Source organism: Megascapheus bottae, chromosome 9 (genome assembly GCF_031878675.1).
Source record: "Megascapheus bottae isolate mThoBot1 chromosome 9, mThoBot2.hap1, whole genome shotgun sequence".
NCBI classification, from domain to species: Eukaryota; Metazoa; Chordata; class Mammalia; order Rodentia; family Geomyidae; genus Megascapheus; species Megascapheus bottae.
The window spans coordinates 29,171,756-29,197,955 of record NC_143517.1 but is presented as its reverse complement, the minus strand read 5'-3'; the positions used below and the strand labels follow the sequence as shown (position 1 = coordinate 29,197,955).

General features: G+C 36.4%; 1 protein-coding gene across 6 annotated transcripts in view; it reads right to left on the bottom strand.

Moving 5' to 3' along the window:
• The window catches only part of Ralyl (RALY RNA binding protein like), a 597,512-nt gene extending 571,751 nt beyond the window's left edge, over window positions 1–25,761 (bottom strand). For 3 of the 6 annotated variants that reach the window (XM_090339000.1, XM_090339004.1, XM_090339003.1), the window contains exon 1: window positions 25,306–25,386. The gene's annotated coding sequence lies outside the window, so the exon portion shown is untranslated. Of the gene's footprint in view, window positions 1–24,340; window positions 24,434–24,930; window positions 25,154–25,305 lie in introns of those variants that run through there. The other 3 variants (XM_090339006.1, XM_090339002.1, XM_090339001.1) reach the window with 3 other exon arrangements.
• Window positions 25,762–26,200: the final 439 nt, after the last annotated feature.

Genomic DNA, 26,200 nt, shown 5'->3' with positions numbered 1-26,200 from the left:
GGCTCACAACAACTGGCAAGGCAATATTTTGTAGAATATAATAAAAATGAATTACCAGAAAAATGAGAGAGAATACACAAAGATATAAGAAAGGCATGAAATTGCTTTATGAAAATTGCTGTAGGAGGCTCAATTCCTTGATTCAAAATAGCAACCCACAGACTGTAGACCATTTAAGTAGCACCATTTTTATTTAATTTAATTTAATTTTATTTTATTGTTGGTTGTGGGTCTTGAACTCAGAGTCTGGGTGCTGTCCCTGAGTCTCTTTGTGTTCAAGGATAGCACTCTACAACTTGAGCCACCACACAACTTCTGGTTTTTGAGTGATTACAAATGGAAATGAGTCTTGTGGAGACATTTCTGCTCAGGCTGGCTTTGAACTGCTATCCTCAGATCTCAGCCTCCTGAGTAGCTAGGATAATCAGCATGAAGCCCAACCCCAGCTTAAGTAGCACCATTTTATACTGTGATCATGAACAATTTGTTGGAAGGAAACCACAATTAACCCATTAGTAAATGAAAGTTTAAGTATTTTCAAAGGACTACCATCTTAGTTAAAGAGCTGGCATGATTGCACACACCTGTAATTCCAGCTACTTGCTTGGGATTGGGAATCAAGTTGACATTTTGAATCCAGCCCTTAATAAAAAAAAGTTAGTAACATTTCATTTCAACAAACAGAATGCAGGTGTGTTGGTTCCTCAGGAAGCATATTCATGAAAATTACAATGCCCGTTTATCATTTAGCTGAAGAGCACAAGACTCTAACTGAAAACTAAAAATAAATGGACTTGAAACCAGGCTCAAAGTCGTACAGCCTCTGCCTAACAATCCTGAATATAAACTCCAGAACAGCCACATAATTCATGGATAAAAATTTAATATAGAATAATCTGTTAGGAAAATTATCACTTTCTTCTGTCGTTTTCTGTAATTCTATGATTCTGACAACAGTCATAATTTACATTAAATAAGGAAAGCCAAACACAAAATTCCAATGGGTACTAAATTTTTAGCACACTACAGGTATCCTGGCAACCCCACATGCCTTCAAAAGAAATACTGGAAAGATTCAGAGCACTGGCAGCCTCCTTACTACAGAGAAAAAATCCAGATCACTTCAGAGATGAGAAGCAAATGCCATGAACATATGTAGTGTGTTGCTTGACATAACTTATATTTGATTTTGCTGCTCCTTTCGGGTTCTATCAAGTGATTTTTACCCATAACTCACATATCATAAAAGACTTTTTTTGCTAAACCTGAATGCTCAGAGAGGTGGTTAAATGAAGAAATCACTGCAGCATTTTAAACATATACAAAACAGATGTTGGAAAATTCTTTCAAACTCAATGATCACATTGTTGTGTCTCAGCTAGGAAAATATTCTATAAAATAGTCTATTATTATGCTATCTATCTATCTATCTATCTATCTATCTATCTATCTATCTATCTATCTATCTAACTACAGTTATAGGCTATTTTGCCATCCCGAAAACTACAATTATTCAGAGATAATTTCTGAAAATATTTTTAACAGCTAATACAACATAAATCCTTGAATTTTTGTATTATGTAATCATATGTAAGTGCAACAACTAGCATTACTTTGAGCATCAAAAAACAAATCCTTCTTCCTTATTGAAATGTGAGCTTTTGTTTTTCCTTTTCTTTTCTTTTTTTGGCCATGGGTCCTGAACTCAAGGTCCAGGCACTGTCCCATGAGCTCTTTTGCTCAAGACTAGTACTCTACTACTTTGAGCCACAGCTCAAAGTTTCTGCTGGCTAATTGGAGATAAGAATCTTATGGATTTTCTTGTCTGGGCTGGCTTTAAACCACAATTTTCTGATATTAGCACTACTAGGATTATAAGCATGAACCACAGATAACTTTCTTACTTTTTCTTGTCTTTTTTCCCTTGTGGGGCTTGAACTCTGTGCCTGGGCACTGTCCATGAACTGTTTAGCTCAAGGCTACCGCCCTACCCCTTTAACCATAGTGTCACTTTCTGTTTTCTGGTGGTTCATTGGAGATAAAAATCTCACGAACTTTAGTGCCCAAGTCGACTTTGAACCACAATCCTGAGATCTCAGCCTCCTGAGTAGGTAAGATTACAAGTATGAATCACGGTGCCGGGCCATGTCTCTTACCTTTTTGTGCTAAAGGTTGGCACTGTACCACTTGAGCCATAGTTCCAAGTTTTAGCACTTAATTGGAGGTAAGAGTTTCACATATTTCTCCCTAGGCTGGCTTTGAACAGCAATCCTCAAATCCTGAGTAACTGGAATTATAGGTATGAGCCACTGGTATTTGGTTGTTTGCCGTACATCTAGCAATATAATCAGAGAATAATAAAGGAACTAAAATAGTCACAATTGTGCATGGCAAAGTATATCACCCTACTGTGTATCAAAAAGAAATTTTTCTCATAAGAAAATTTAAATTTCATATAGTCCATAATATTTTAGTATCTAAACCAGAAAAATGACAAGAGATAATGAGTTAAAAATCCAAGTCTTCTTTCTCTACCAAAGCCTTGGAGATCCATGAGCTTAATTCAAAGATGCTAGATCACTTTCAACTGAAAAAATTCCATTATCAATAATCTGCAAGTATGAGGCATTTCTTCTGTAAATTGACTTCAGTCTGGTTTGATTTTGTTCATTTTATTTGGATTTCTCGAATTTAATTTTAAATAGACAAGTTAACAGTTTATCCCCAAATTTTATCATTGGTTCCATGTCATTTATCACTGTTTACTCCTTTTCAATGTATACCTCATCCTCACATGTTTATTATGTAACATTTGGTAACTAAATGATGATTTTTTTAATTTGGTGAAAACATTAATAGATGTATCAAGTCATAAGAAGGTAATATATTTTATAATTAATAGTTTACTCCAGTTTGGGCAATGGCACATAAGTACATGCTCTTACCCAACTTCATTCCTTATAACAAATAAAATTATTATTCAATATGTCTCACTTAAAATAAAAATGAATTCATTTTAAAAGATTTAAAAGCCAGGCATGTTGGCTCACACCTATAATTCTAGCTACTCAGGAGGCAGAGACCTGAGGATCAAGGTTCAAAGCCAGACCATACACTAAAGACCAAAAACTTTTAGCTGTAATTAACCAGAAATGGCACTGTAGCTCCAGGGGCAGGGTGGTAGCCTTGAGCTGAAGAGCTCAGGGACAGCACCAGACCCACAACAGACAAAAAAAAAAAGTTTTCAATTATGTATTCTTTTTCTTTAATGCCAGATTTTGAACTTAGAAACCCATATTTAATGCTGGCATTGAGTTTTTGCTTCATGTCCTTCTTTTCAATAGTTACTTTGGAGACAGAATGTCAATAATTTTTCTACTTGATTTCAAAATTCAAACCTCAATTTTCAGTCTCTTGAGAGACAGAATACCAAAAATCAAGATAAAATCCGCCTCTGCATAAATTTGCTTGTATCATCTTTCTTCTAAAATCAATAATACCTAAAATGAAGCTTGTGTTAGTAAACCCAGCTTTGGTAGGGAATCTGTATATGACCACTGCTGTTGGGAACTTACTCAGTGTTAGAGGGCTTGCTGAGATCATTACTGTGACTTTGTATTAAATTTCAGCATTTTACATATTAATTCTATTTGAGGCATTCTATTGTGGGTACTCTTATTGATACAATTAAATATCTGTAAGAATAGCAATTTATTCACAAAAATATGATATCATACACACATATAATCTCTTAAGTTATTTGCAATAGGTATGATAACAAACAGCCATAAGTTCTCATAAGCATTATGCTTTTTGAATGATTACTAATAAAGGATCTAAATAATACATGGAAATAATGAAAGGTAAACTATTACCTTCTATTCTCATTAGCTTAAATAAGTCAAATTATTTCTGTGACATTGAATTTACATCTAGAAAAATTTCAGCTAAGTAAAGTATACATACTCTGTGTTTGCTAGACTTTATTCTGGAGACATTACATTTTCTTTGTGCAACATTTGCAATAATTGTGATGACAATAAATGTGACATTTATTATTAGTACTATAATTGTCATTGCTGTTATTTACTTTTAGTTGCTACCAATATCCATAATTTTTATGTGTGTGTTGATCTTGGAGCTTGAACTTAGGGCCTGGGCATTCTCCTTAAGCTTTATGCTCAAGGCAAGCACTCTGCCGATTGAGCCTCAAGTACCCTTCTAGTTTATTTTAGAGATAAGAATATGATGAACTTTACTGCCCGGCTTTGAACTGTGCTTCTCAGAACTCAGCCTCTGAATAGCTAGGACTACAGGCATAAGCAACAGGTGTCTGGCTTTCAACAGTTGTGATTTCATTGAATATTCCTTTATAAAATCTATTGTCTAAGAAATGCAGTGTTGGGCCATAGTAGAGTACTTGCCTGGCACGCATGAAGACCTAGGTTTGATTCCTCAGTACTACATATATGGTAAAAGCTGGAAGTGATGCTGTGACTTAGGTGGTAGAGCGCTAGGCTTGAGAAAGCCCATGGACAGTGCTTAGGCACTGAGTTCAAGCCCCAGGACTGGCAAAAAAAACCAAAAAACCAAAAAAACAAAAAACAAAAAAATAAAAGAAATACAATGTTTCATTAAAATAAATGATATTATTAGGAAATTGGAATCTTGGGGAAAATCAGAAATCCAACATACAAAAGTTACATGCCTGCTCTGGAATTTCAGATACTGATAATAATCCAAAAGAAATATCATTCCTGAGTGTCAAGAATTTTGAAGCTGAGGTAAGTGAGAAGGTAAAAGTGATTCTTATTCTTTTAGTCTTCTCTATTTTATGCATTTGCTTAAGTGAATCTTTGGACAGAAAACAACTAAAATGACACACTAGGGATCGGTGGAAGATGGCGGTGGTTCAGTGTGAGTCCTTCTGAGCTCTTGCCAAGATACCACTTCTAGCATCATAGGGGAAAGTTCATATCCAAAGATCCATCCTAAGTAAGCTTTAGCACCACAGAGATCTCAGTCAGAGAGGAGAAAGGCAGAAAATCAGTGCAAGAAGACAGTGTGGAGTGGCATGGAGACAAAATCTCCCTCCAGAACCTGAGCAGACAGCGCTTCTCGGTGGTGCAGACCTGCTGGCTCCAGATAGAGTCACACATAGCCTGAGCAAGCCCAGAGCCATCACCTGGCCATCGCACAGACCTGCCAGTTTCACAGAACCACAAAATCCAGCAATTTGTGAGTACCACTGTAGATGTTTCCACTTCTGCTTGAGGAAGCGCATTGGGAAGGAATCCCCTCCCCCATCAGCCTAGAGCAGCGCCCTCTTGACTGCTGGCAAAGACTGCTGGCAAAGACCGCTGGCAAAGACCCTGCCAAACCAACTGGAGCCTGAGACGAGGTGCTGGCAGCGCCATCATTCAAAAGGGCAAAGGTTTGCCCAGAGGCAGCTTAGCCAGACATCAGCACCCTGTACTAGCAGAAGTTCCTCCTCCTGGGCAGGGCCACAGTCCTGGTAAACAAAGCCACTGGCAGCTCCACCAGTTTGTTTTTTTCTACCCAATCAAGCAAACTGATCAGAAAAACCGCAAAGCCAAATCGTAGGAGAAAAAGACTTTTTGAAGTGTTTGGATCCCAAATTTAATGGAGACATAATTTTCATACCCTGTACCCCCCCAAAAAAATAAAAAACGAATGGAAGAATACCCCCTTTTTTCTACCTATTTTCATTTACATTTTTATGTGTTCTTAATTTTTTTTGCCACTTGAACTGCACCCTTTTTTTAATGTTATGATTCTTTCCATTTTTTTTTTTTGGCATTCATTCTGCCATTGTGGTCATTCTAGGAAACATAGTGACAACACCGGGTACAGATTGGATATAAATGATATTTTAATTGATACAATAACCTTATTTTTAATCTGTTGGTTCTTAACCCTAGTGTTTCTTGTGTAAGAACTCATAATTGTGTGGGATATCCCCCTACCTTTTTTCTTGTTTTTTTTTTTTTTTACTTTTTAAAAATTTTTATCATTGATCTCCTATATATACCTTCCTCTTTTCTGTATATATTCTTTATATATCCTTCTTATTACTCTTCTTATATTCATAAATTTTATCTTATTTTTTTCTAAATTTTGTACTCAACTATTTTACCCTTCTATAACCTTAGGTCAGTTATCCCTTTTCTTCATTACTATATTAATCTTACACTCCTACACTATTCTTTTCTTTCCTCCACTCTTGTCTTTCATACTATTTTACTATCTGTGGACCTCTGTTCATCCTTCAACTTATAGAATGCATGGATCTACAGTTGATGGTTGTTGAATAATGTTGTATATTTAGGTGTTCAATTATACTGTAGGTCCAGAGGGACTTAAATACAATAGAGACTGGATTGGGGGGGAGGGGGTTGGTCATAAAATGGTGACCAGTGGTAGTATTAGATTTGTCTGTAAGTGCACAAAGTGAGAGAGAGAGAGACTGATAATAACAATCTAAATTGTGAACATCTATTTTCTGGCAATCTAAAGAGCTCTAGGTTGGTTATATCTTAAAAATTGTAATCTTGTGCAGTATTAATCTTGCTCCTGTTTTCAAATGGGCAGAACAAGAAACTCAAGAAAAATGGCAAATCAAGGAATAGCATTTCCCACCCAATATAAACAGGAAAGGAAGCAGTCAATGGCAAAACTAGAGGAAAGTCCTCTAAATGCTATACAAATGCAATCGATAAACGTGATAAATGAAAAGTTTGAAAATATACACAAACAGATACGTGAGGAAGCCACATCTAAACAAGATGAAACCATAAAGAAGGTGATGCGTGAATGTAAGGAGCCATACAGGAGGCCATAATAAATGATTTAAGTGAACACGAGGAAGCTAGAGAAAGAAAAATGGTTGAATTCATAGAATCCACAAACAAAAATCTGACTGAACTCCAACAAATGTCCAATGAGAGTAAAGTTGCTGAGCTAAGCATTCAAATAGAAATCAAGGAGGCAAAAAAGTCCATGCACAATCTCAAACAAGAGATGCAAGGCATCAAAAATGAGCAATTGGAAGGAAAGGAGATGAAGAATAAAGTAGAAAGTATTGATAGCAGATTAGACAATGCAAAAGACAGAATGTCTGGAGTTGAAGATAATCTAGTAGGTATAGAGAAAGAACAGAAAATAAGACAAACCAAATGTAGGAAATATGAGAGAATGCTTCAGGAGGACCAACATACAATTAGGAAGCCTAATTTAAGGCTAATTGATATTGAGAAGGGCTAGGAGAAAGAGGTCAATGGTATTGGAAATATACTTCAGGGAATCATCTCTGAGAACTTACCAAATATCCAGAAGGGCAGGCCCACCCAGATACAAGAAGCTTTTAGAACCCCTAATAGACCTGAGCAGAAAAGGACATCCCACCTCCACATTATAAACCTATAATGCTTACAGGATCGATAGAGACCAAAGAATGGATCCTAAAAGCAGCCAGGGAGAAGAGAAGAATCACCTACAAATAAAACCAATCAGAATAACCCCAGATTACTCAGTAGAGACCATGCAAGCAAGAAGAGATTGGAAGGATATTATATCATGTCCTTAAGACAAATAACTACCAACCAAGAATACTGTACCCAGCTAAGCTTTCATTCATAACTGAGGGAACAATAAAAAGCTTTCATTGCAAGGAAAAGTTAAAACATTACATAGTAACCAAATCAACATTACAGAAAATTCTCAAAGATATCCTACAAATTGAAAACCAACACAAACGTGGTACTGACAAAGAAATAGCACCTAAAAATCATACCAGCTAAGTACTGTAAGAACTGTCAAGCCACAGGCCCAAATGAAAGCTTTTAAAAATGGCAGGAACTAGTAAATATTTTGCAGTCCTAACTCTCAATATCAATGGACTTAACTCTCCAAATAAATGGCATAGCTGGATCAAAAAGCAAGATTCATCATTCTGTTGTCTTCAAGAGACAAATCTTGCCCCACAAAAAAAACAAAAACAAAAACAAAAACAAAAAACCCAAAAAACATTTTTTGAAAGTAAGAGGTTGAAAGAAAGTTCATCAAGGTAACAGCCCCCCCCCAAACAGGCTGGAGTTGCCATCCTCATATCAGATAAAATAAACTTCAAACTAAAATTAGTGAGAAAAGACAAAGAAGGTTATTATATGCTAATAAAGGGATCTCTTCTCCAGGAGAACATAACCATCCTATATACAAACCTAATCTCGGAGCAACAAACTCACCAAGGAAACTTTCACTAAAACCACACATAGATCTAAACACCGTGATTGTTGGTGACTTTAACACACCACTCTCACTCATGGACAGATCAACCAGGCAAAAATTCAAAAGAAATCTCAGAATTGAACAACTGTATAGACCAACTAGATCTAACAGACATCTGCAGATTAATTTACCCAGCAACATCACAATACATGTTTTTTCAGTACCCCATGGAACATTTTTGAAAACAGACCACATTTTAAGGTATGAAACAAACGTGTGAAAATTCAGAAACACTGAAAATATTCCCTGCATTCTCTCAGACCACAGGGGAATCAAATTGGAACTGAACACCAATCTCCACCAACGAAAACCCCGTAACTCACAGAGATTAAACAACACATTGTTGAATCACCAATGGGTCATTGTGGACATCAGAACAGAAATTCAACAGTTTATGGAATTTAAAGAAAAGGAACACACAAAACACCAGCTCCTTTGGGACACAGCCAAGGCAGTACTCAGAGGAAAATGTATACCTCTGAATGCTTAAATTAACAAATTGGAAAAATCGCAAACAAACAATTTAATGTCATACCTTAAGCTCTTGGAAAAAGAGCAACAAACCAACCCTAATTCCAGTAGAAGGAACCAAATTATTAAAATCAAAGCAGAATTAAATGAATTGGAGTCCAAATAAACTATAGAAGGAATCAACAAAACAAGGAGTTGGTTCTTTCAAAAAATTAACAATATTAACAGACCGTCGCAATAAAAGGAGGGGGCACACCCAAGTAAACAAAATCACAGATAATATCAGGAAAGAAATTACCAAGATCCAGAGCATCATGAGGGAAAACTTTTCAAACCTTTATGCCAACAAATTTGAGAATCTAGAAGAAATTTATGAATTTGAAGCCAATATTAACATACCCACACTGAAACAAGACCTAATCCAACTAAAGAGACCTGCTTCAAGCAGTGTAATAGAAAAGGCAAAAAGGGTGCTTTCATCTAAGAAAAGCCCAGGGCCACATGGATTCACAGCTGAATTCCATAAGGACTTCAAAGCAGAGCTCACACCAATACTCTTCAAGCTCTTCAACAAAATTGAAAACAAAGGCCCTTTGCCAAACTCATTCTACTCAAATCCACTATATCTCATCCAAAAACCAGATAGAGATTCATCAAAGAAAGAGAACTACATACCCAGTTTTTGATGAATATTGATGCAATACTTCTCCACAAAATACTGTCCAACCATCTTCAGTAACTTATCAAAAAAAATCATACACTAAGATCAAACAGGATTCATCACAGGGATGCAAAGCTGGTTCAAAATACACATATCAATTAATGCAATTCAATGCATAAACAGGTGCAAGGACAAGAATCATATGATTGTCTCAATAGATGCAGAAAAGACATTTTACAAAATGCAACACCCCGTTAAGGCTAAAACCTCTGGAGAAAGTAGGAATCCATGGAACATTCCTCAGTATAATAAAGGCTGTGTATGACAAAGCCACAACCAGCATTATACTTAATGGCCAAAAGTGAAAGCCATTTCTTCTAAAACCACGAACAAGACAAGGATGTTCACTCTCTGCACTCCCCTTTAGCATAGTATTAGAATTTCTAGCCATAGTAATAAGGCAAGAACCAAGCATAAAGTGGATCCAAAGAGAGAAAGAGGAAGTGAAACTTTCCCCCTTTGCAGATGACAGGAATCTGTATTTAAAGAACCCTATAGACTCCATTTACAAGCTGCTTGAGCTGATTCAAAACTTGGGCAAGGTGGCAGGGTATAAAATTAACCCTCAAAAATCAACTGCCTTCCTTTATGCCAACAGTGAGAGGAACAAGGCAACAATCAGGAAAGCAAATCCTTTTGCAATAGCCTCAAAGAAAATAAAGTACCTTAACTAAGAAGGTAAAGGACCTTTATGATGAAAACTTTAAAACCTGAAAAAGGAAACTGAAGCAGAACTGAGGAAATGGAAAAACCTCCCATGCTCCTGGATTGCAAGAATTAACATCGTGAAAATGGAAATCTTGCCAAGGGCTATCTACAAATTCAATGCATTACCCATCAACATCCCAATGTCATTCTTTAAAGAAGTAGAAGAGACAATCCAAAATTTTATATGGAATAATAAAAGACCCCGTGAAGCAAAAACAATTCTTGGCAGAAAGAACAGTACAGGAAGAATTCCATTACCAAACTTTAGACTCTATTACATAGCTATTGACCAAAATAGGTTGGTACTGACTCAAGAACAGGCCTGAAGACCAATATAATAGAACTGAGGACCCAGATATTAAACCACAGAACTATGGCCACCTAATCTTTGATAGGGAGCCAAAAAAATAGAATGGAAGAAAGATAGCCTCTTCAACAAATGATGCTGGTAGAACTGGTTAAGCACGTGCAGAAAACTAAAGTTGGATCTTTTTTTGTCACCCTGGATTAACTCCAAATGAATCAAAGACCTCGGGGTAAAAGCAGATACACTGAAAACTTTACAAGAAAAAATAGGAGATACACTAGGTATCCTTGGCACAGGTCAAAAATTTCTTAATAAGGACCAAGAAACACAACAAATTAGACAACATCTGGATAAGTGGGACAACATTAGACTGCAGAGCTTCTGTATGGCAAAGGACATAGCTAGCAAATTAACTAGAAAGCCTACAGAATGGGAGAAGATCTTCACTAACCATATAACAGACAAAGGTCTCATATCTAAAATATATAAATAGCTCAAAAAATTGAATCACTCCAAAACTAATCTCCAAAGAAACAACTATCCCATTAAAAGGTGGGCCAAAGACTTAGAGACTTCTCTGAAGAAGGAAAAAAAATGGCCTATAGACACATGAAGAAATGCTCAACATCTCTGGTCATAAAAGAAATGCAAATCAAAACAACTCTAAGATTTCACCTCACTGCAGTTAGAGTAGTCATGATCAAGAGAACTAATAACAACAAATGCTGGAGGGGATGCATCCAGACAGGATCACTTCTGTACTGTTGGTGGGAGTGCAAACTCGTTCAACCACTATGGAAAGCACTATGGCAGTTCCTCAAAAGACTAAACATAGAGCTCCCCTATGGCCCACCAATTCCACTACTTGGCATTTACCCAATTGTCCTGAAACAAGGACATACTAAATCCACTAGCACAACGATGTTCATTGCAGCACTCTTTACCATAGCAAAGGTATGGAACCAACCCAGATGCTCCTCAGTTGATGAGTGGATCAACAAGATGTGGTATTTATACACAATGGAATTCTATGCTGTTTTCACAAAGAACGGCATTGCCCCATTTGTAAGGAAATGGAAAGACTTAGAAAAAATCATATTAAGTGAAGTAAGCCAGACTCAAAGGACTCATTGGTTTCCCTCATTTGTCATAATGAAACCTTGGGCTCTCCTAGACAATAGAACAAAACCTAGATGCATAAGACCATATAGTATGACACTAAATGAAATGACCTCCATGATATAGAAACAAAAGTCATATAAAGAGTGATTGTTGTCTTAATATACTATTCTATCTCTCATCTATTTTGCTGTTCCTTGGTTATCTCATATTGTTACAGTATTTCACCTAGTTATCTGGTATATTGTATATGTGCTTATTTGATTATTTCAAATAGGCAAAGGGAAGAGGGGTAAACAAGATGGGCTGCCAGGGTAGGGGTTGGGAAATGGGGACCAAGACATGAGAAAGGATATCAATGTTTGTGAAGTAATGCACCTTCTATCTGGTGAATATAATGTAATCCTTCTATTAATTACAAAAAAATATGGAAAAGAAAGAAATAAAATTCCTCATGATGGAAGTCCTTCCTACTAGAGTAACTCAAAGAACAGAAGTCATATAATACAAATCCAATGGGTACATTTGATTGTAAGTGATCCATATTAATCAGCAAATAAATTTTGACTGTTTTGTGGATCTTGCTATTTTTATCATTGTTGTCATTTATCCCTGTAAATAAGTGGGACTGAATTGGCAAATTAGAAGTGCCTTCTATGTAGTAAGGCTGGGCTGAAATAATGGGTAAAGCTGTTTTTAATGTCATACTATGAACATGAGTGACACTTAAGAAACTGAATTTATAAGAATGGAATATTGTATTGAATAGGGTACACAGAATTATACTATCCAGTACTAGAATTTTTACATTTATAGAACTCCAAAAAGTAACAGACATGAAACTTGCCATTTAATTTCCAAATAATTTCTGAAGCCAAGATATTATAAAAAAGGTTATGTAGCTGTATACAAGTTCACTATTGTTTTTTATTCTCTCTGTGAATGACTCTTCAGAACCCTAGATGGTTCTCAACAAACCATACATGCCTGACAAACCATCTAATATAAAAACTTGTAGTATAAAAGTGTTATCCATTGAAGGATTGTATTCTTTCTTCATCTAGAGGACCAAAGTTTGTAAAGGTGGACTCAACAGAAACAAATTTAGTAAATGCGCCTATCTTGTTTCTAAGGAACAATAACTATCAAGATAAATTTAATATTTCTTATTAAACTGACCATATCTTGGGATTACTTTTTAGCAAGAAATGAAGTTGAATAGATTTCAATTTATATTCTTAATAAAAAGTGAAAGCTAATATTGAAACAATCACAGAGTATTTTAAAACTCTATCTTGGCTAAGCTCTGATAAGAAATAAGATGTCAAAAAGAGTTTTAGAACATGACACAGTCCTGAGACTTTTCTAAATCATCAGATATGCATTCTTCTATGTGGTAACATTAGAACAAGAACAATAAAGTACATATGAAGCATGAAGTATATTTAGAAATGTATGATATATAATGTATAAAATACACTTTTAATGACAGTATAAATACAGAATTTATAATAATTACATATTGACTGTATGTTTAATGTCATAAAATGAATTACATTTAGATAAAATGTAAAATTTGGTTTCATCTCTTTCACTTTCCTTGTTAATTTTGTCCAGACAACTAAATATGATAAACCTTTATAACTTGTATTATGTATTTCTATTGACATAGCTGCTCCGTTTGACATGACTCTTGCTTCCCTCTTCTCTGATTTTCCTCTCCTTTTAATCTTATTCCTTTTCCCATTTTCCATCCTTGCTTCCTAAAATTGTAACAATATCAGGGGAGAGGTCTTGAGTGTGAAAGGAAGAGCTGGCAAAATATGGTAGTCAGGATAGAATTGATTCAGAAAAGAACTGAAATCAAAAGTAATTTTGTAACCTTAGGCCACCGATCTCATTTAAATTAAAACTGCAACTGTTTTGTTATCGATTACAGTGAGGGGGAAAGGAAAGAAGTTAATGTCAGAATGAAAAAAAAGCATGATGAAACCCATTAATTTATGCAATGAAAAAAGAGAAAAACACCCGAAATGGATATTTCATAATTAATATATTTTCTCCTACTCTTGAGCTTCTACTAATAAATTTTGAGTTATCTAGGCATATTTCAGAACTAAATTCCTTTATATTCAACAAAAATTATGCATAGCATAAAAGGTACATGAATATAAAAGCACATTGTACCTCTTTAATGCTCTTTTTCCTCAAAATAAAACCCTTTTGTTTGGACCTCCTGAAAATTTTATTCACAGTTGTCTGCTCTAAACAATTTGTTCCTGTCTATTCTTGCTGGCTCCTCCTGTCACTCCTATCTACCAACTCCTGAGTGTTCTGGCTTTAGAAAACAACATGGAGCAAAAGGATGAACAATTCTCCAACATGAGTAACTATACCAAACCATTGAGGCCAGAAGACATTGTATCCAACCATTTCAGATATCTTAATTATCTAAATAACTATAAAAATCGATTATAGTTTTATTAATTCCCAGGAAGTTGTGTGTTTTCATTGCTGTTTATGCCATTTCCTTTCACAAGTAAGTTGTAAGTTCATGAAAGTTCCATTTCTGTTTGGTTTTTAACTTTTACAGAAAAATCTCTCAAACAACATTGATTTCAATAAAATTGATTTCTAACAAAATATTGCTTGGAAAATATTTTGCACCTAGAAAAGCCATCATGGAAGATGTAAGAGTGAAGGAGCAGCCAGAATTAGATCCCATTATGGCACAGTTTTGAAGCCCTGTTGGTTTCTAATAATCTGTAAGTAGGGAGTTAATGCCAATGCATTAATCATGTGAGTATGTCTATTATATTAGAGAAGTGTCATTAATCATGTGAGTATGTCTATTATATTAGAGAAGTGTCACTGACCTATTGATGTGCAAATCAAAGTATCTCTTCACCACCCTTATCTAGTAAATAATACATAGTAGTATGTATTGTGCAGTCATCAAGTCCTGGATGTGAGACTTAAACTCACCCAAACATTTAGCATCATTGAAATATTTGATGCTACATTTTTTACTAAATATTTTTGTCTCAACAATACGATTATTATAAGGTATTATAATGATGAAGCACTCATATGAACATGGATTTTAGGTCTCATCTACAAAGTTAAACCACAAATGGAAGGAGACCATAGTAGTAGCAGTGATAGAACAATCAGTGGCCATATTTTCTGGCTTTCTAGATTTCTTTAAAAAAAATAACTTGTACTATAGCAAAAATAATGTGGCTTTAATTTCAATATAAACCAAAATTTAAGAGTATTTTATCATAGTATTCTATTTTAGTTTTTGGTTAATGGAATGGTTATAAAGAGTTTTTTAATTCTCTTTCCTGAAAAAAATGTATGCATATGTCACTAAAATAAATACACACATCTATGTTCTCTTTTGAATGCTCTAAAGGTAACATGAAAGTCTTACAAGTCACAAAAAGACCTTTTTCATAGTGGTTGATTATAAACTTCCAGAAATGTTATTCTTTTAAAATCATCTTTATAACTTTTCTTTGATTTTTTTTCCCTCTGTCCTCCAATTATAGATTTGTCAAGAGCATCTTTCACATTCAGCCTCCCTTCACAATATTTTAAGTTACCAGCGTCTGTAGCATTGTCTTTAGTTAGCAGTATGTCTTACTACATGCTGAAGCTGTTCATCATTTGTTTCTGCTCTATTTCAAAATCTAGAAATACAATATTCTCCTCTGACCAAAATCATCCATCCTTACCCTGCTCCCATTCTATTAAAAATAATGAGCCTGCTATTCATTTGATCACGACCATCATGCTCGCATATCCTATCAATTCTTACTCTATTTTTTTTCATAGAGGTAGCCTTGCTTCTTTTTCAGCCCAGATTTAAATCTTTCTACAAAGCATCCACTGCTTGAACTACGTTCACCTTTTTTTTTTTCACACAGTGTATACCTTGGGAATGTAATGTGCATTCTTGACCCATTTAAATAACAGGCTCTCTTGTTAGAGGAAGTGATGCAACTATATTCATTAAACTAACAAAAATGTGACTATTTCCATAAGATTCTCACTATAATGGCAGTTACTTTCAGTTTAGAACTGGACTTTAACATTTATCCCACTAGCTACATTAAGAGTTATAGGGAGATTTAAAAATGAGATGGAGATAAACATGATGTCTCTAAAAGATTCTAGACATTAATCAATAGAAATCTGGATCACTTCAAGAAACACAGCTGGAAATCTGAAAGAGTTAAAGAAGCATCTGAACAAAGTATATGAGAGTTAAAAAAAAAAAAAGAAAAAGAAGTGGAGGGGCTGGGAGTTTAGCCTAGTGGTGGAGTGTTTGCTTAGCATCCATGAAGACCTGGAGTTCAATTCCTTGGTACCACATACATAGACAAAAGCTGGAAGTGGTGCTGAGGCTCAAGTGGCAGAGCTCTAGCCTAGAGAAAATCTAAGGACAGTGCTCAGGCCCTGAGCTCCAGCCCAGGACTGGCAAAAAAAAAAAAAAAAAAAAAAAAAAAAAAAAAAAAAGAAGAGGTGGATTGTATTCAGGTAGTCAATGCCTCTATCTGATAATTTATGATAAAAAATTGTCACTCATAAACCAACTGTAGTTCTTCCAAAACATGTAGACACTGAGATTTCCATGTAATAACTGTCCCATTTTTTTCATGTGTATATGCATATACCTATATAATTTATAGTACTACTGTGGAATTATAGATTATACTTAATTCAATGTTATATGGTCTGTTAAAGTCAATTTGATGTTCACAAGCTAGTTCAAACTTGGCAATTTTGGACACACTTCAAGTTTGATGTTGTTTATGTTTACAGACTTTGTCTTGGACCATTTTCTTATTTTTCTGGTGAAATGAGACGAGCAGGCTCATTTTGTATTTTTCTCTGTCCAGACCTAGAATCATCCAACTGTGTAAAGCACTCTGGTCAACTTGGTTAAGGTATGATACATATCAGTTGATTTGTGAATAAGAATACCTTAGATTGATAGCGCTGCTTTATACCACCCGAGGAGCTCTATGATGCTGCCACAGCATGTCCAGAAGCACAGGACACCTGTTCACTTGATCAATTCTGATATATCTCCTTCACTGATTTCTTCATAAAAATGATTCTGACCAAAGATTCAAGCAAGCCTACCTCAGCAGGGCCATTCCTTTCTATTGAGTTCATGCATTCTCTGCTGAACACTATCTTTTTTCTTATTTTTCAAATATATATATATATATATATATATATGGGGGGTGGGTGCATTGATCTAAACTTCAGTGGTTATCCTTATTTTTTACTGTTCTACAGTTTAACAGTCTCTTTTATACCCATATAGAAAAATGTGGCCTTACCAAATATATGTCCTTGGGTGATTTATTTATGGTTGTTTATACTTGTAATGTAGAGGATTTCCCAAAATCTCCTTTAGCTGTGTTTTAACTCTAGACCTGAATTTTATGTGCATACTGGTCTTTTTATTCAAAATTTCATGTGTGAACTTCAATCTGTGTTTTATACAAAACTGAACCATTCAATCCTCAATAATACCTGATTTTCCTCTTCATATGATCTCTAAAAGGGTTTAATACTACTAATTTCCAAAGTTTGAATCAGGTTTTAATCATCCCTCCATGTAGGCATCCAAACCTAGTTATTTCATGGATGTATGGACTTCTTATCAGAGATCTCAAAAACCCATTTTCTTCATTTTTCACTTCAAGATTTGGAATACCCATCGTCTTTCTCTTTTACACTTCCTCCACAATCATGTAACCACTCATTCTTGAAAATGTTCACTTGTCCAAGTTCCAAATAAACTATTTAATAATAAAAAGCATCTTCACACATTTGCAAAAGCAACTGAACACAGCATCCGAAAATAACATCTTACAGTTATGCGTAATTTGTTGTATTGACAAACAGATAAAATCAGCTTGAAAAAAATCTCACACAAATATGTCTACATGAAAATCTGAGATGTTAATGGTGAGATGTTGGTAGACAGAAGAAACACCTTTATTTTTAGTCTTTCTGTGTTATGAAAGAATTAGCTGTTTGTTTTTCCTTGTGCAAAAGACTAATTTTCCACATCACCCTGTAAAGGCTTTAAGAATAGGGATAATATTTCGTACTTGGCTAAATGTTGAATGCTTTTCTGATGGGCCCATTCAAAGCTACCTTTGGCATAGAAATATCTATTTTGTCCCAACATGGAACACTAGTGACAACTTATACATTTCTATGTATTGGACTGTCCTCAAAAAATATGATAGTCCTGAAGAGATGTGTCAGTGTCTGTGAACATGTATTTGAGCCACTTTCTGTTATTTCTGGATCAATTACTCCCTACTGAAAGGCATGTATTAATGAAAACTTGCAAACTGTAGTTACTTATATAACATACCTAGAATAATATAACAATTGCTTTATATTTGGTATCTGGTATATTATATAAACATTTATTTGAATTAGGGAAGGGAGGAGGAATAACAAAATGGTGAGACAAAGGGCAAAGGGTGAACCAGTGTAACAAGAATATCACAAGACAATAGTTTGGAAATGAGCTTTATAACTTGGGGTAGGAGGTTGGGGGAAGGGCAAATGGAAGAAAACTGTGGGATAGGGTAGCAATGTTACCCATGAAAGGTACTCATCTCCCTAATAAGAAAATGATTTTTTAATAAAGGAAATAGAAAACAAAACTGAACAAAAATCTCTTCTGAAATGAATGCTTCTTTTACGCAAGCTGTCCTTAACACATCTGGGCACTTCAGGTGCATTATATTATCTTTCAACCTCAATTTTCTCTAACATATAAACAATAATGCACTCCCTACTCACCAAGTAGAAGAATGAAAATACATTCAATCAGCATGACAATAAAAGTTTGGCTTCTTCCATTCCTTTTCTCCAGTCTCAATTTAATGAACATAAATAGCTTTTCTTTAGTCCTACCTAGTAACCATCTCCAAACTAACTCAGAACTTTGTGACTTCTACTATAATTTAACATATGGCTATCAAAATGTGTAAACATTTTAAGCACCCAGATGATGTATACATAAAACAAGTTTTATTGTTGTGTCAAAAATGCAGCCATTTTACAATGAAAGGAATATTATAAACTGATGAAGTGAATGTGTGTGTGTGTGTGTGTGTGTGTGTGTGTGTGTGTGTGTGTGTGTGTGTATGTGCAGTACTGGAGCTTGAATTTTGGGTCTCACATTCTCACTTGCCTTTTTCCACTCAAAGCTGACACTCTACCCCTTGAGCTACTCCTCCACTTCCAACTTTTTCTTTCTTTTTCTCTCATTAGGAGACAAGAATCTCACAGGATATTCTTCTCAGGCTATATTCAAACACAATCCTCAGATCTCACCATACTGAACAGCTAGGATCACAGACATTAGCCTCCAGAGCCTGGCTTTAGTTGCAATTTTACCTAAAATATTCAGATTCAACCTTTACTCTTTCATTAGTGTAGGCATGTTAGTGAGGCATCCCTTGCAAACTTCAGAAAACAAGATAGGGTTCCCATGTTCCCTGCATTTATCCTCTTGACTAAAATTTATGTGTAGTTAAATAATTCTCTGTCTTCATACAAACTGTGACATTTTCAACAACAACTTCAGGGGATATTCATTCTAAATACAAAGTTTTTCCTCTGTCATCTCTGTGGGCAGGGTATTAAACAAAAAAACAAGCAAATGAACAAGGTTTTATTTTTTATTTTTTTTTGTATTTTCTAGGCATCACTCTTACAAAAAAAATAGCAAGGAGGTAAAGAAGCAAACAAGAACTTTATGAGTGTGGTGAAGAAGTCCAGGAGCATAGCCTAGTGGTAGAGTATTGGCCTAGCAGGCATGAAGCCCTAGGTTTGATTCCTTGGTATCACATACTTAGAAGCCCTAGGTTTGATTCCTTGGTATCACATACTTAGAAGCCCTAGGTTCGATTCCTCAGTACCACATACTCAGGAAAAGCCAGAAGTGGCACTGTGGCTCAAGAGGATAGCCTTGAGCAAAAGTGTTCAAGGATCATGTCCAGGCACTGAGTTCAAGGCCCGGGACTGGCTAAATAAATAAATAAATAAATGTGGGAAAGAAATAGAAGATACAAAGGCATATTTTCCAAATATAATTCTGATATATAGCAAATCAAAAAGATAAATAAAATTTCCCTGTTTGTTCTTGTGAATTTTAATGACAAGAATAAGAGCTAATGGGGTAACAGTGTTTAAAAACAAACATACATTACCTTACTTATATAACTGTAACAACCTGCTTATAATGTTAAACCCTTTTCATTAATGCTAAGACAAATAAAAATTAGGACAAAGCAAAAAAAAGAATAAGAAGAGTTATTAAAAGTTGGCAATATCTGGATAAGATCTATTTTTCTTAAAAGAAAGAATATGACAAATATATTTAGAAAATATCTGGTAAGTATGTAATGAGATATTTTTACATACATAAATCACCTGTAATTTCCATTTTATTAACTATTGGTCTTAAATCACGGTTCCTGAAATGATTGTTTTCATTACTACTATGTGTAACTTTATGTTACATCTGAAAATTGTTAAGAAGAATTTGTTAAATCATAAGGTCATACCAAATAATGAAAACTATAAAGTATTTGGGCAAGATACTGTAAATAATGGACAATGGTTGCAATAATAGTAAATGAATAAAAGCTTCAGGTCAAGAAATCTTGGTTGTTAATTGTTTTTGATTTTTGTTTTACTTTGTAGCACTTTGTGAGCAATAAGGAGAAGAAAATTCATTACAACCTCTTTCTTGTTGAAGAACATTGTTTCTTTAATTTTAGTGTAATGAAAGACATGAAGAAATAAATGTATTTGTAAACTCACAACTTGTCATTTTAAAATAAAATTTATAAGACAGAGAAGAGAATGGATTATAGTATAAGAAGGTATTTCTCCTAGCATTCTTTCTTCTTTTCCAAATAATGCTAAATGTCTACTTCATTTCTCTTTGATTTTGGAACTTCTTGAAGAATTAAGATGTAGAAGTTTATTTGATTTGATGCTCTGAATAATTGGATGCTTGCAATATCAGAAAAAAGTAAATAAAGGATGATAGTTTTTACTCAGATAGAAAGATCTCAAAAACCTAACAGCAGTCCCCTCCTCACTGGTATTTCCATACATTTCTTAATGGATTACTGAAAGCATAACTATTTGATTTAAAGAATAGCTATTCAAATAACACATGTTACTTTTAACTAGAGAAGTATTAACTGGCATAGCAGATTATTTTTCTAGGTCATTGTTTTCATAATGTTGCTTTCCTTTGACATAATCTCTTTCAACTATTGGTCTGCAAAAGTAATAGACTATCATGTTAAAACCAAATAAAATTTTTCTTCTGTAGTTGAGAATATGGCATGTGTACAAGATATGTTGGTAACTTTCACCTTACATAAAACACTTCCAAGCAGGCCAATTGAATCTGTGTGTGTGTGTGTGTGTGTGTGTAATTAAATTTTCATCATTGCAGATAAGTAATTTTGGATTAAAATGTAACTTTACATATAAGCAATCAAGTTGTACACACACACACACACACACACACACACACACACACACACACACCAGCCACATACCACAGAGCTCCCTGTAGAATTTTATTACCCTACAATGTTCAGGATCCCACTACAGAAACTATAAAATTAATTCTGTAATCCAGGACATTTAAAAATATATACATGTTGACATTTCATAAAAAAATTTAATAAAATTTAATAGGTAATTTTAGGCTTGTGGTTATTTGTCACAATTTATTAAAATATTTGAGATTAGCCAGTGTTCTACCAGTCAACGATGCCAGTTATTTCCCTCACACACTTTCCTTTACCCGGAAAATAAAAACTAGGTTTGTGTGTGTGTGTGTGTGTGTGTGTGTGTGTGTGTGTGTGTGTACTTTTTGTTTGTTTATCCCTTCAATAAATAATGAGAGGGGGATGCCAGGCATGGTGGCTCAAGTAATCCTAGCTACTTAGGAGGCAGAGATTTGAGGATCGTGGTTCTAAGCCAGCCCGGGCACTAAAGTCCATAAGACTCTTATCTCCAATTAACAACTGGAAAACTGGAAGCAGGCATGTGGCTCAAGAGGTAGATGGTAGCCTTGAGCTGAAGAGCTCAGGGAACAGTGCCTAGACCCAGATTTCAAGCCCCCTGACAGCCTCCCCCCTCAAAAAAATGGTTAGAATCCAAATGGTTGGTCATTGCAAGCACTATGTATTTTTCCAGGAGAAGCCAGTAGGTGGTGCTAACTCTAGTATATGCTGTAGGACAATTTAAGTCAAAAAGTCAGGGAAGAAATGTTCAAATATCACCTTGGCTACAGAGCTGTAGACCTTCTAGCTTAATTCATGGTGGATGATTAACTTTAGTGTCATAGAACTTTGACATAAATAATAAAAAAATGAACAGTAAATAAGTAAAAACACAGTATGACAAAAAAGAGAAAAACAACAATCAACTAAACAAACAAACAAACCACATTCTTAGTATGCTTTTTGTTTCCCACATACTAAAATGTTCTGTCAATCAATTTTGGTCCCAGTATGGTTTCATGGAACACTGAAAGCATAAGACAATACAACAATCTCAATTTCAAAATACAAAGTAACCTAAACTTAGGATACCTCTAGTTATTTCTTTCTTAGATGCTCTTCTCTTTCTTCTACAAGAATTAAATTACTAAATTACTTCAACACCTACAATGCACAAAAATGTTGTACATATAAATCATCTTTCATTTTAAAGTATTCATTCATACTTAAATGTTACTGTGATAATGGTATATTATGATTTAAATGAGTTTTAGTCACAATGAATCAGAATGTTACACTTTTCTTTTAAACACATTTCTTTTGAGCCATTTGAAAAAGTATCTTTGAGTAATGAAGCCACTACAGGGAAGCAGAAAAATTCATTTTTAAGGCTTCGTGGTATTATATTGGCTTCAAATTTTAGGATTTACTTCTTATCAAGATTGCTGTTTATAGGCAGAAAAATGATTTTCCTCAGACATGTAAAAGCACAATAGAATGTTTCCGACAGAGAACAGCTGTCATGAGAATAGTACCATGAATACAAAAAAACAACTCAAATATGACAGATCTTCCAAGAACCTCTGAGATGCATGTATTTTATTGTACTAAAACAAATAACATAGCTTTCTAGCTGTTACTATTGTCTACGGATAAATGAACTTTTACACTCTTCACTCACTCATTCACCAGGAAGAATAAAACATAAGATACGAAACTTTTCCTTCCCCACATGAAGGGAGTTGCCCAATCCATAAAATGTTTGCTTGAATTATAAAGTATATTACTGGTGGCATTTTGTCACAGGTTCTTCTATGTGCTAGAGTTACTTTATATTTCTGTAGATAATCCAAGAGGGAAAAGTTATTTCATTTACTAAATGTGTTTTATTATCAGTTCATATATATATATGCATGAAAAATTAAAAGCTGGACTTTTCAGGTAAAGGGGGAGGAGACAAAAGAAGAAAACCAATGATTCAAAATCAATTTTAAAATCAAATACCAGCTGCTTTCTAAATTTTAAGACTTAATGCCTTTTACTGTATTTACTTGGCCATTGAATTTCCCCAGCCCGTTCGGGCCCAGCATAAAATACAGAAAAGGCTTTTTATTACCAACTAGTACATCTTTGAGAAGTGGCGCTAGCTTATACTGCAAATAGACCACAGCACAATCATAAAATATCGTAAAACACATTCAGTCAACACTGAGGATATCAATGCTAACCACATTCCACAATCCATGACCATAGAGAACCCCTCACCACTTGTCCCCAGGTGTCAGGGGAAACCCTTTAAACAGGATCTGATCATTCAAAAGGAGCCCTGCCCCTTTAAAAGTTAAATAAAAGGCTGTTTTGTAGTCTGGTGTAGTCTCACTAGAATAAAGTAACTGTTTCTTCCTCCACATTAAACCCAAGCGACCTAGGTCTAAGTATTCCTCCACTCCCTGGAAGATACCAGTAATCCCTTGATCTCAAAGCAAAAGAACAGTAAAAGATCCAAAGCCAGAACACACCACTGAGAAGGCAAAGCCTTGGCAACAAACAGGAGAGGTGGGGAAGACTGCCTGCGCTGTTTACTCATTGGGGCTGGGGGGTAGGGGTGCGGGGAGTTGGAGGTGTGGAGCAAGGAGCTGATGCCACCCTCAGAGCTGTGGAAATAGCCGGACCTCCTGCCTGCCTGGCCCCCAGCCAGCCCTTCCGGAAGATGCTGTACCCACAGCCTTTCCCGTATCTTCCTGGCGTTTTGAGGGACTGGCCCGACGGTAGCGCCCCTTATGGCATGGCAAGCAGCCCTGTGGGAACTTAACCCAGCTCACCGGCCACTGCCGGCCCGCCAGGGCCAAGGAGCAGATGCCGCCCGCTGCGGACACGACTAGACTTGGGCGCAGACAGGGAACCACTGTATTTTACGCACATCTGAAAAAGCCATCCCAAGGAAGGGAAAGGACTTTGGTGATTTTTCCCCCGTGTCTAGGCGCAGCTTTCCCCCACTGACACTGCCCAATGTGCGTGCGCGCGCGCGCGCGCACACACACACACACACACACACACAATTTCTTTGCCAGGACCAGCTTGGCCACCGCACACCCAGGAAACGCCTCTAAGGGGACCAAGTACCTGCTCTCTGCAAGCTGCTCAGATGTTCACTTCGTCCTCCGTTGACAAGGAAACCAAACCGCACTTCATTTTTTTTTCCAGAAAAACCTTCCACTGCCATCATTTGAAAATTGATTTATGGGGAGGGGAAAGGGAGGAAGAGGGATAATATAGATATAGATATCAGGATATCTATCATAAAATTATCTCGGTTTTGTTTTTAAAATAAAAAAGGCAGATGTGCAAAAGTCATAGTTAATTTAAAGGAGAGGGGGGGAAAAAGTATATATTTTTGCTTAAAAATCATCCCAGTAACCAGCTGCAAGAAAAGTTTCATGTTATCAATAGATAGCAAAAACAAGAGGGGGGGAAAAAACACGAAATTTTTCCTCTGCTTCCAAAAAGAGCATAAAAATAGAAAATTAGTATATTTTTGCCCAATGGTTTTGAACCAGTATCACAAGACCAACAAACTTGCAAACATTGCCATAAAATCCCACCTAGATACCAAAAAAATTAAAAATGTTATCATAAAAAGTATGCAAAAAAAGAGTTAGAAACATGCTTTTTTTTTCTTTCGGTTTTACAAAGGGGAAAAATAGGTTCCATACTTCACATCTCTCTCTTTCTCTCTCTCTCTCGCGCGCGCTCTCTCGCTCCTTCTCTATTTCGTTTTCCATAAAACCAGTTGCATATTTTTGCTGGACTTGGGAGTTGCTCCCAGCGAGCAGGGCGCCGTGGACTCTCAGCCACAGTGCCTGGTCTACAGAACGATCGCATGCTAGAAAAACTTGGATTCAAGAAAAGGCTCAAAACCATGCTCTTTCCGCTTTCCCAAATACAAACAATAATCAAAGAAGTGGATGTAAAAAAATAAAAAGAAAAAAATAAAAAGAAGAAGAAAAAAAAAACCAAAAACCAAAAAAAAAAAGGACAAAAAAAATATAAAAGCATAGGACAAGAATGCCACTGAGAAAGGTACTCACCGAGCGGGAGTAAAATGTTGGAATAAAAATGAGATTTAGGATAAAATACAGTATGGCGGTGGAAGAAGGAATGAAGCGCGTTTTTTTTTTGTTTGTTTGGTTTTTTTGGTTTTTTGTTTTTTGTTTTTTTTTGTTTTTGTTTTTTTCCTCCCAGTCTCTGCCTCGGGCGCGGACACGTGACTCGGAGCCTGGCTGAGTCGCGGGCAGCCGTGGGAAGGAGTGGGGCTGCACGGGAGGGAAAACCCCACCGAGCCCCACTCCTGGCTGGCGAGGCGCGGCAGCGGCGGCGGCGGCGGCGGCGGTGGGGCGGCGGCGGCGGCGGCGGTGGTGGTGGTGGCGATGGGAACCCGGGCGCCTGCGAGCTGCGGCTGGCTGGCTTGGCTGGCGGGATGGCTGGCTGGCGGGCGGGCGGGCAGCAGCAGCTCAGGGGCCAGGCTGCCTCCTCCGTGCGCTGCCTCCTCCGTGCGCCCAGACGAGCAGGTGCCCCTCACGCTGAGGCTGAGCACACGCACACGCACACGCAAGACGGGCAGGGCGAAGAGGGGGAGCCGCCGCGCGGGGTTGGGCCCGGAGGCGCGCAGCAGCCACTGTGGTGTGGGCTGAGCTGGCTTGGATGCTGTTGCCTGCCCCTCTGCTGCTGCTGCTGCTGCCGCCGCCGCCGCAGCCGCCGCCAAGGTGGCTGCACCCACCCTGCATGGGGAGTATGCATTCTAGGGGACCCTTCGAGGAGGGGAAGGGGAGGGGCGAGGACGCTGATCTGAAGATCAGATGCCCCCTCCGAGAAGGTGCACAACTTGCTGCTCACCCCCAAAGTTGTCGCCTGCCACTGCCTCTGAATTCCCTCGGTTTCGTTCTCTTCTATCCTATTTACTTTCAAGGTAGTTACCTGAGGAGA